General features: G+C 40.9%; 1 long non-coding RNA gene across 6 annotated transcripts in view; it reads right to left on the bottom strand.

Annotated features, from left to right (window-relative positions):
- Positions 1-6,218: 6,218 nt before the first annotated feature.
- The window catches only part of LOC139545744 (uncharacterized), a 73,607-nt gene continuing 69,678 nt past the window's right edge, over positions 6,219-10,147 (bottom strand). For all 6 annotated transcript variants that reach the window (XR_011669126.1, XR_011669125.1, XR_011669122.1 and 3 more), the window contains one exon: positions 6,219-6,651. This is a non-coding gene — a long non-coding RNA (uncharacterized lncRNA). The remainder of the gene's footprint in view (positions 6,652-10,147) is intronic.

Here is a 10,147-nt window from a genome sequence, read left to right as displayed (position 1 = left end):
ATAGAATGTCTGTGAGGATGTGTTACTGGGTCTCGTTGAGTATAGAATACAGTATCTCCTTTACTCATTGGAAACAGCTATGATGATCTCAGGTGTTTTTCTCCACACTGTTAAAATGTTGTGTTTTGTAACACCAAACTGAGCTGCCACCAATGCGAAGAAGACGAAACCTTAACGGTTTTATATCCGTTCAATATGATCCATTACACCTCATGGCACAACAAGCTTAATACTAATGTTGAAATATGCTTTCCTTTATACAAACATGTATGCAACATTGTGTGAAATAATCAAAAAGTCAAAAGATTTTTTAATTAACCACAGTCCTCTAAAATCTGAGTCATGTGGCAAGACATGTTGATTGATAGGTGGGAGAAACAGATTGAAGGATTGGAGCGGGGAATTTAACGCCGGTCTTCGGTGGGGAGAGGGGTGACGTGTCCACAGGTTTTGCATGACTTGCATACATTTTTATTAAGTATATATATATATTTTTTTTTTGTAAATTGCAATTCACCCAAGAATAATTTCTTACCAGTGGTTGAGTGGGTAAAATTCAAAATGAAATGTACCATCTTACTGCCCCTCCTGTTTTCTAATCTTTTTAAATAAAAAAAAAGGCGGAATTCCCCCAAAATATTATCCATAGGCCCTTATCATAAATGAGTGTAGGCAAAAAATATTTGCATTTATAAACCATTGATTGTATGAGAAACACCGTTTTTATGTTTTGATGCTACCTTTACATGCACTGAAACATTCAAAAAGTGTTTTCACAACTCTTAAAAACACCCATGTTAAGGTTGAAGAACCACTTTGGGTGTACTTGGGAGTACTTCATTTATGTCGTAAAACACATTATGTGCATTAAAACTCTTACATTAAACACCCTCCAAACACCATATCTACTTCTCGTGGTTTGATTACACAATCATGGTGTTTTGAGACTTTCTATTTTTACAGTGCAGGTGATAAGGAGAGAAAAGGGAATAACACGATTGACTAATGAGAAGATGGGCCTTCATTGTTATTACTACCATACTTTCCCCTCATTGGACATTTACAATAAACACTTCCTCTATGGTTCTGGACACTAACTGTCATTGTGGCGTATGATAAACATGGATAGGGTACGGCACGTGTCAAACTCATTCCACGGAGGGCTGAGTGTCTACGGGTTTGCGCTCCACCCTTGTACTTGATTTATGAATTAAGGTCACTAATTAGTAAGGAACTCCCCACACCTGGTTGTCTAGGGTTTAATTGAAAGGAAAAACCAAAAAAGTGCAGACACTAGTCTCTCCATGGAATGAGTTTGACACCCCTGGTGTACGGCTATGCTATTCATGGCTATTGAAAACACTGTTACATTATTAGAGACCGTTCTAATTTATCTGTCTTCGCAGAGTTTGACATGGGCCCATATCTCAAGAGTGAAAATATACCGTCTGTGAATTTACTGAGATCAAATCAGAGGCAGACTGTCTATTATTGACTCACATAAGGATTCCGCACCCGCTAGACGGCAGCTCATTTTGACAGCCATAAATAGTCATGCTGTATGTCAATAACAACATCTAAGCAAGGGGGAGAAGCAACAGTAGAGAGGCAGGTAAGTAGATTGAGAGGAACAGGCAGAGGGACAGAGAGAATGAGAGAGGGGGCAGAGATGGAGGACGAAAGAAAAAAGGTAGAGTGAGAGGATGTTCGTCTGTTTCGGCCCTGTGGTCTCGTGCCTCATGGGATACCCGGACACTCCGTCAAGATTCTACACTTCATAATCAATCACTATCCGCAGGTTTAAACACACACATTCTCTCTCACACACACACACACACACACCGAATGTGTTTGAGAATATCTTGTCCAGCTCCACCTGAGCAGTCTCAGTATGTCATGTCAGTGTGATAACATGAGATGTGATTCCCTGTGAAGACAGAGAGGTCTGGTGTCTGGGCTGGCCATGTCCTACAGGCTGTCCACTGTCCACTCATACCTGCATTTCAGAGACACTGAGCAAATACAAGAGGACAAGAAGAGGACATTAAATGGTAGTAAAGATATATATATATTTTTTTTATTAAATCTAGTTTCAGTACAAAGTATTCAATACAATTCATTTACACTTTAGTAATTTAGCAGACACTCTTACCCAGAGCGACATACAGTTAGTGCATTCATCTTAAGATAGCTGGGTGGGACAATCACATCACAGGCATAGTATGTACACTTTTCCTCAATAAAGTAGTTATCAGCAGAGTCAGTGCCAGAAAGCGGGGGTGGGGTTTAGGAATTATATAATTATTTTTTTTGAGAGGGGGGTCGAGGTGAGGAGGGGGAATATTTAAGATACTCTTAGAAGATGTAGAGTTTCAGATGCTTTCGGAAGATGGGCAGGGTTGGGGTGGAGGGTTTGAGTGAGGGTCTGAAATGTATAAATAGAGCAGGGCATATACGTTCCAATGTTATGTTCTGTCATATGCATCATACTGCCTGTTAGATAATACAGTATGTCTGTTTACCTCTCTACCGTTCTACAAGCATGCTACTTCACATTACCTCTCCCTACAGTTTCTCCTCTTCTGCCTAGTTAAATAAAGGTTAAATATTTTAAAAAAATACAAAAATAAGTTTCTCCTAGCAGCCCTGCTTTACTTCTCTTTCTCCTGGGGGAGAATTGTGTGGAAAACACTACAGTACATACAGTCATATGTAATTTTTCTTGCAGAGAAGTTTCCAAACTTAAAGAATTGTGTTTATTATCTGGCCACACATTGGGATCATGAGGTGGATGGTACTTGGGAGTGTTCTCACAAAACCAAATAAGATAACAAAGTCCTGTTAACTGCAGATAAAAGTGAAATACTGTGACTTTAAAAAAAGAGAGGAAAAAAGCCTCTCTCTCAGACATAATGGAGTTTAGAAGTTAGATACTCCTCGCCTGCCCGACCAAGGTCAAAAGAAACTCTCCTGAACATTTTTCCTTCAAATGACGTGTCAACAGTGAAATTCTTCACTGTTTACTGGGGATCAATCCTAAGTGACTCCAGAACAAGGCCGGCAGAGCTTTTTGTGGTTCCCAAATGCTCCTGGCTCAATTCAATTGTGCTGAAAAATGTAGAGCCCAGCAATACGATTCCAGGAAAAACGGTTTACCCCGTCATCCATGACTTCAAATGTTGCATCAGTCTTCATTGGATTTCAATAGACATTCATCAAACAATCAGTCTTATAGAATTTGATCCCTGGCATCCATTTTGTATTGCTAATGCTGGATTACATATGACAAGAAATACTTAATCTGAATGTTTACGCTAAACCATTTCTGATGAATAATCAAATTATATTCTCGTCAACTATAGAGTAGTCCACGCAGGGGTATTCAACTCTTACCCTACGAGGCCAGAAGCCTGCGGGTTTTCTATTCTAACTGAAAATGAATTGCCCCCACGGTCTAAATCAGTCCCCGATTAGAGGGGAACAATGAAAACAAGCAGTGGAGCTGGCTTCGAGGTCCTGAGTTGAGATTGATGTGAGGTTACAATTTGTATTCTCTGTTCTATCTTTATATTGGTAATAGTAAAAGTCATGACACATGTCTGGGTCAAATATTTGAAAAAGTTGGTCACGGACAAAACACACATAATATTAATATACATAAATTATATTTAAATCTGAGGGAATGTGTTGTGTACTGCGGGAGGAACCCTTGTGTGCCCACTGCCAAGGTGTTATGGGTAGTGTAGTTTAATTTTCAATGTGGCCACTTTCCTCACTGGGATGGGCAACTCCAGTCCTCGGGGGCCGGGGTGTGTCACATTTTTGCCCGAGCCACAGCTAACACACCTGACTCCAATAATCAACTAATCATGATCTTCAGTTTATAATTCAAATAGTTTAATCAGCTGTGTTTGCTAGGGATGGGGAGAAAGTGTGACACCATTCAGGCCCCCGAGGACTGGAGTTGCCAGTCCCTGCGTACACTCATAGAAAAAAGGTGCCATCTAGAACCTAAAGGAGGTTATTTGGCTGTCCCCATAGGAGAACCAGGTAGAACCCTTTTGGGTTCCATGTACAACCCTTTCCACAGAGGGTTCTACATGGACCCCAAAATGGTTGTACCTGATACCAAAAAGGGTTCTATCTGGAACCAAAAAGTGTTCTCCTATGGGGACAGCCAAATAACTATTTTGGAACCATTTACTCTAATAGTGTACCTATGTAATGTAGTATATTTTTTGCTTGTGTTGCAACATTGTAGGCTTGGGCGATATATGTTAAATAAAGGTTCAATGAAATAACATTTAAATAAACCATTTATTCTGTATACCGGGGGATTTCGAAATATATTTCATTGGTTTTCATTGGTATGATTTTCAATACCGTAAAACGAATAGAAAAATAATATTAATACAATAAAAATACATTTTGTAATGCAGAAAAGAGAGACTACATGTGTGGCTGTTTTATGAAAATCTGTGAATATGTGGCCATGTAAACATTTCTGGTGGGTCTCAGGGAACGTAAAACTGTTAGAAAGGGAGACTTTTGAAACAGGATTGAATGAAGTGGCAGTATATACAGTATGTTGAATGAGAAACGAATGACCATTAAGAGCTTCACAAGTTTTACAATATCTTTCACTCTACCATTTACTTACTTTTGCTATTTACTATTTACTTACTTTTGTAGCTCGCTCTTCATCAGAAGCACACTTTTTGTAAGTAGTTAGACATTTAGCTGGAATTTAGGATTTGAGTGTGTGATTGGTTGACGATAGGCCTATGACATTGGCCTACGTCTCATCTTGTGCTGCGCCAAATATCAGATCTCAACAACAATTGGAGAAGTGTTTTAGATCACCAGTACCACATCCTTATGATATATATATTTTTTATTTTTTTTCGTAAGCACAACGTGACTGCAAGAGACAGGTTGGATTGTCTGACTGAAATACAGAACATAGGACCTTTAAAAAAAATTGTACTGTTTGAATTTGTTAATAAAAAATGAGACATAACGACAGTTTATCGCAGCTCCACTCTAGCTTGGTTAGTACACACCGGTGGAGGCTGGTGGGAGGAGCTAAAGGAGGACAGGCTCATTGTAATAGCTGGAATGGAATCAATGGAACGGTATCAGACAGATCAAACCATATGGAAACCACATATTTCACGCCGTTCCATTGATTCCAGCCATTACAATGAGCCTGTCCTCCTATAGCTCCTCCCACCAGCCTCCACTGGTACACACACTAGTGTGTGTGTGTGTGTGTGCGTGTGTGTGTGTGTGTGTGTGTGTGTGTGTGTGTGTGTGTGTGTGTAAGGGAAAGATCGAAGCCATCTTTCATCTCCTGCAGCGTCCAGGTACTCTACATGATATGATGATACAGACCCAATTAAGGGATGGGGCTGCGTGAAAAATGTGATGACAGGGCAAACGGAAGCCTAGACTCTGATCTGCCATCTGAAAGAGAGAGAAAAGAGGGGAGGGAGAGAGAGAGAGTTGATAAGGGAAATGAAAAGGAGGGAGAGGGTGAGGAAGGAGAAAGAGGGAGAAGGGGAAAGGTTTAATGGGAGAGAGAAGAGGTGTATCCAGAGTGACTTACAGTAGTGAATGTATACATTTGTCGTACTTATTCGTACTACTACCACTTCTCTCCCTCCTTTCCTCCTCGTGGCCTTTCAAGCCATGACTTCTCCCTCTCTGATGACACCTAGATTATGAATGCTTTGTTAATGCCAGTGTTGCCTTAAGCTTATGCCTTGTATGTCATTTAATTGTATGCTTTGTACGCGAATCCATTCATTTTAAAATGTAATTAAATCTATTTGCCTTTAGTATTCCATGTCACGTGTGGGGTATGTAGGAGAAACGTAGACGATTCAAACACTAACCTGAAATCTTACAAAGTTTTCTCTGGTTGACAAGGTGCTTCGGGTAATGAGCGTAGCTAGTATCTTATCCATTTTAGATTTTACAGTTGTGTCTAATTTGACATATGCTAACACATTGACAATGTAGGAACACATACGGTCTTTGTACTGTATGCAAACTGTATGTTTCTCAACATTGTCAGGGTCCATCAGAAACAAATACAGCCATGTCAGTAACCGTTCTCCTTTGATCCCACAGAGGACCTAATTATGTCAAAGGCATACAGACAAGGCTTGCTGTAGACAGAAATCATGTGGGGGAAAATTAATACTTCTCAAAAATATTATTGAATATACTTTATTCCATTTATTGAGAAAATACAGTGATTTGGTGTACTGTTTCAATCAATTCATATTTCAGATAAAGAGCAACTGCACTATGGGTTCCATTTTGGTTCACTTATACTCAAGTCTAAGGACAGATTCACTTGAAATCCAGTACAGCAATACAGACTTTTACAATTCAGAATAAATGATGTTGTACTTTTACAGCCCAGTAGAAGGTAAACAGTTTTGCAACTGATTTTTAAATCACAATGATACAGAAATGACTGGGTGCTGACTATGCATGCTGATAAGAAATAGTCGTTTGCTGTATCCTTCTTCATCAGCATACTGTATCTTGACTGTTGTTGATGATCAGATGGAGATGACAGTCCATGCCTCTCTCTCCACGACAGACAGCTGTAGATAGTCACCCAAATAGATGCTCCACCTAGACAAGACAAACACACACTATTAGTTTAACAATGTAATCTCTGTCCAAGTGATCATTCTCTTCATGTTAAACTCTTGTGTCTTGGGTGAACTTGGAACTTTGAACTTAGAGGGGCATTACTTTCATACCCCAGGCAATGAATAGTATTTTCCTTTTGTTATCCAATGGACAGCTATGTGTTTTCAGTACCTTGCAAAAGTATTCATCCCCTTTGTCGTTTTTCCTATTTTGTTTCATTACAACCTGTAATTTAAATGGATTTTTATTTGGATTTCATGTAATGGACATACACAAAATAGTCCAAATTGGTGAAGTGAAAAAAATTACTTGTTTCAAAAATAATAAGAATAATTTAATACAGAAAAGTGGTGCGTGCATGTGTATTCACCCCCTTTGCTATGAAGCCCCTAAATAAGATAAGTACAACCAATTACCTTCAGAAGTCACATAATTAGTTAAATAAAGTCCACCTGTGTGCAATCTAAGTGTCACATGATCTCAGTGTATATACACCTGTTCTGAAAGGCACCAGAGTCTGCAACACCACTAAGCAAGGGGCACCACCACCAAGCAAGCGGCACCATGAACACCAAGGAGCTCTCCAAACAGGTCAGGGACAAAGTTGTGGAGAAGTACAGATCAGGGTTGGGTTATACAAAAATATCAGACACTATGAACATTCCACGGAGCCCCATTAAATCCATTATTCAAAAATGGCACCACAACAAACCTGCCGAGAGAGGGCTGCCCACCAAAACTCATGGAGCAGGCAAGGAGGGCATTAATCAAAGAGGCAACAAAGAGACCAAAGATAACCCTGAAGGAGCTGCAAAGCTCCACAGCAGAGATTGGAGTATCTGTCCATAGGACCACTTTAAGCCGTATACTCCACAGAGCTGGGCTTTACAGAAGAGTGGCCAGAAAAAAAGCCATTGCTTAAAGAACAAATAAGCAAACACATTTGGTGTTCACCAAACGACACGTGGGAGACTCCCCAAACATATGGAAGAAGGTACTCTGGTTAGATGAGACTAAAATTGAGCTTTTAGGCCATCAAGGAAAACGCTATGTCTGGCGCAAACCCAACACCTCTCATCACCCCGACAACACCATCTCCACAGTGAAGCATGGTGGTGGCAGCATCATGCTGTGGGTATGTTTTTCATCGGCAGGGACTGGGAAACTGGTCAGGATTGAAGGATGGTGCTAAATTCAGGGAAATTCTTGAAGGTAACCTGTTTCAGTCTTCAAGAGATTTGAGACTGGGACGGAGGTTCACCCTTGAGCAGGACAATGACCCTAAGCATACTGCTAAAGCAACACTTGAGTGGTTTAAGGGGAAACATTTAAATCTCTTGGAATAGTCTAGTCAAAGCCCAGATCTCAAGATTGCTGTACACCAGCGGAACCCATCCAACTTGAAGGAGCTGGAGCAGTTTTGCCTTGAAGAATGGGCAAAAATTCCAGTAGCTAAATGTGCCAAGCTTATAGAGACATACTGTACCCTAAGAGAATTGCAGCTGTAATTGCTGCAAAAGGTGGCTCTACAAAGTATTGACTTTGGGGGGGTGAAGAGTTATGCATGCTCAAATGTTCATTTTTTTCTCTTATTTTTGTTTTACAATAAAAAATATTTTGCATCTTCATAGTGGTAGGCATGTTGTGTAAATCAAATGATACAAACTCCCCAAAAATTCATATTAATTCCAGGTTGTAAGGCAACAAAATAGGAAAAATGCCAAGGGGGTGAATACTTTCGCAAGCCACTGTATGTTACAATAGAGTTTATATATTTTTTCAAACCAACTGTTCATCCAAACATATTACTTACAAGTACAGCACAACAAACACACATAGTGTAGCTACTGTCAAAAACATGAGGAATAGCACCTTTTTTTCTAAGAATGTACCATCTAGAACCTAAAATGGTTCTTCAGCCGTCCCCATAGGAGAACCCTGTGACTAACTCTTTATGGTTCCAGCTAAAACTATTTTGGGTTCCAGGTAGAACCCTTTCCACAGATCCAAAAAGGGTTATCCTGTGGGGACTGCAGAATAACCCTAAAATAAATAAATCTTAGCTTTTTTTGTGTGTGCTCCAACTCCTTTCTACCTTGAATTAGTCCTTTTGGGAGTTTTTCTTGTTAAGCCCTTCTCGTGATTTTTTGCCATTGTTGTTGAACACCCCTACTGTCTTTTGTTTGCTGAAGCACGAAGGCCCCCCTAAACCCTTTTGGAACCTTTTTTCTAAGAGTGAACTTTCTACTATACATTTTGCATACATTTCACCACATTCAAACTCCAGGCCTGCAGATGAAGAGGACTCTGAGTTCAAAGTTCCCAAGGTACTCGACAGCAACAAAGGGCCACAACAATGGCTCCTGACATGAGTCTACCTCATATCACACTGCACTTTCCACGCATTGTTCCCCTGGCCTTCTCACATGTATTGCCTTACATTATGTTCTTAGAAGTGGATAAGACAGCCAGGTTTTGTGCTGGGGACACAAGGCCTGGGAGTGTCTCCCAGACGCGTATTATTCTCTCATAGGGCGATGGGGCGATGGAGCTGGGGAACGCCTTATCAGATCCCCCTTACACTCACCCCAACCTGGGTTCAGATCCTCTGTACAACCCCCCCCCACCACCACCACTCCCTCACCAGACACTCCCTCCAACAAGGTATTATGCTATCACGTTTCTCGCAACTATAGAGGCTGCTGACAAGCATGGAGACTCTGGTAGCCTTTATGGGGCATTATGAAAGTATATACCATGTTGCTACAGCAGCTGGGGCTACTGGAGTTTCAACAGAGATACGGCTGGTTATTGCTTTAAATAGTGTAAAAATGATTCAGGATAAATACATTGTCTATCATCTTGATACATTGCTGTCCAGCAGTTGACATTTTGGGGGTAAGCACAGCAGTGTATATTACAAGGTACTTTCTGTTTTGTGCAGGTATTTGGAGAGCACTAAAATATATACTGTAGCTGCTAATACACAACTGGTTTTCAGTGGATGGGGCCCCACTGCATTCAACTGTGCGTCTCTCCTTGCCTCGAACAACAAAACCCAAACGGAAGAAAGAACAGAGCAGAGTTCAAAGGGCACACCTACTTGCTTGCACATAGCACCTTAAGGGCACTCCCTGCCTGCCTGTCACCCTCCCTCCCTGCCTACCTGCCTCCCTCCCTTATTGCCTGCCTTCCTCCCTGCCTCCCTACCTCCCTCCTTTCTCGCATGCCTGTCTTCTGGCCGTTTGTGGCAGGCAGGTTCTTTTATTTCTTTCTTACATCCTACTCTCTGCATCCTACTCCCTTTGAGTCTGCACATTTACACATCTATCTGGAGCTAAAGCCGCGTCAAACTACACACATGCTTCACGCACGTGTGTGACTGTCTGTGTGTGGGCGTGTACATTTGTGTGTGTTTAACACATCTCTATCCCACCACTGAGTGACTGGGCGTTGCTTATACCTATCCCAGAGT

Source organism: Salvelinus alpinus, chromosome 19 (genome assembly GCF_045679555.1).
Source record: "Salvelinus alpinus chromosome 19, SLU_Salpinus.1, whole genome shotgun sequence".
NCBI classification, from domain to species: domain Eukaryota; kingdom Metazoa; phylum Chordata; class Actinopteri; order Salmoniformes; family Salmonidae; genus Salvelinus; species Salvelinus alpinus.
The sequence above is the reverse complement of the archived record's forward strand: the minus strand, read 5'-3'. Positions and strand labels throughout refer to the sequence as shown.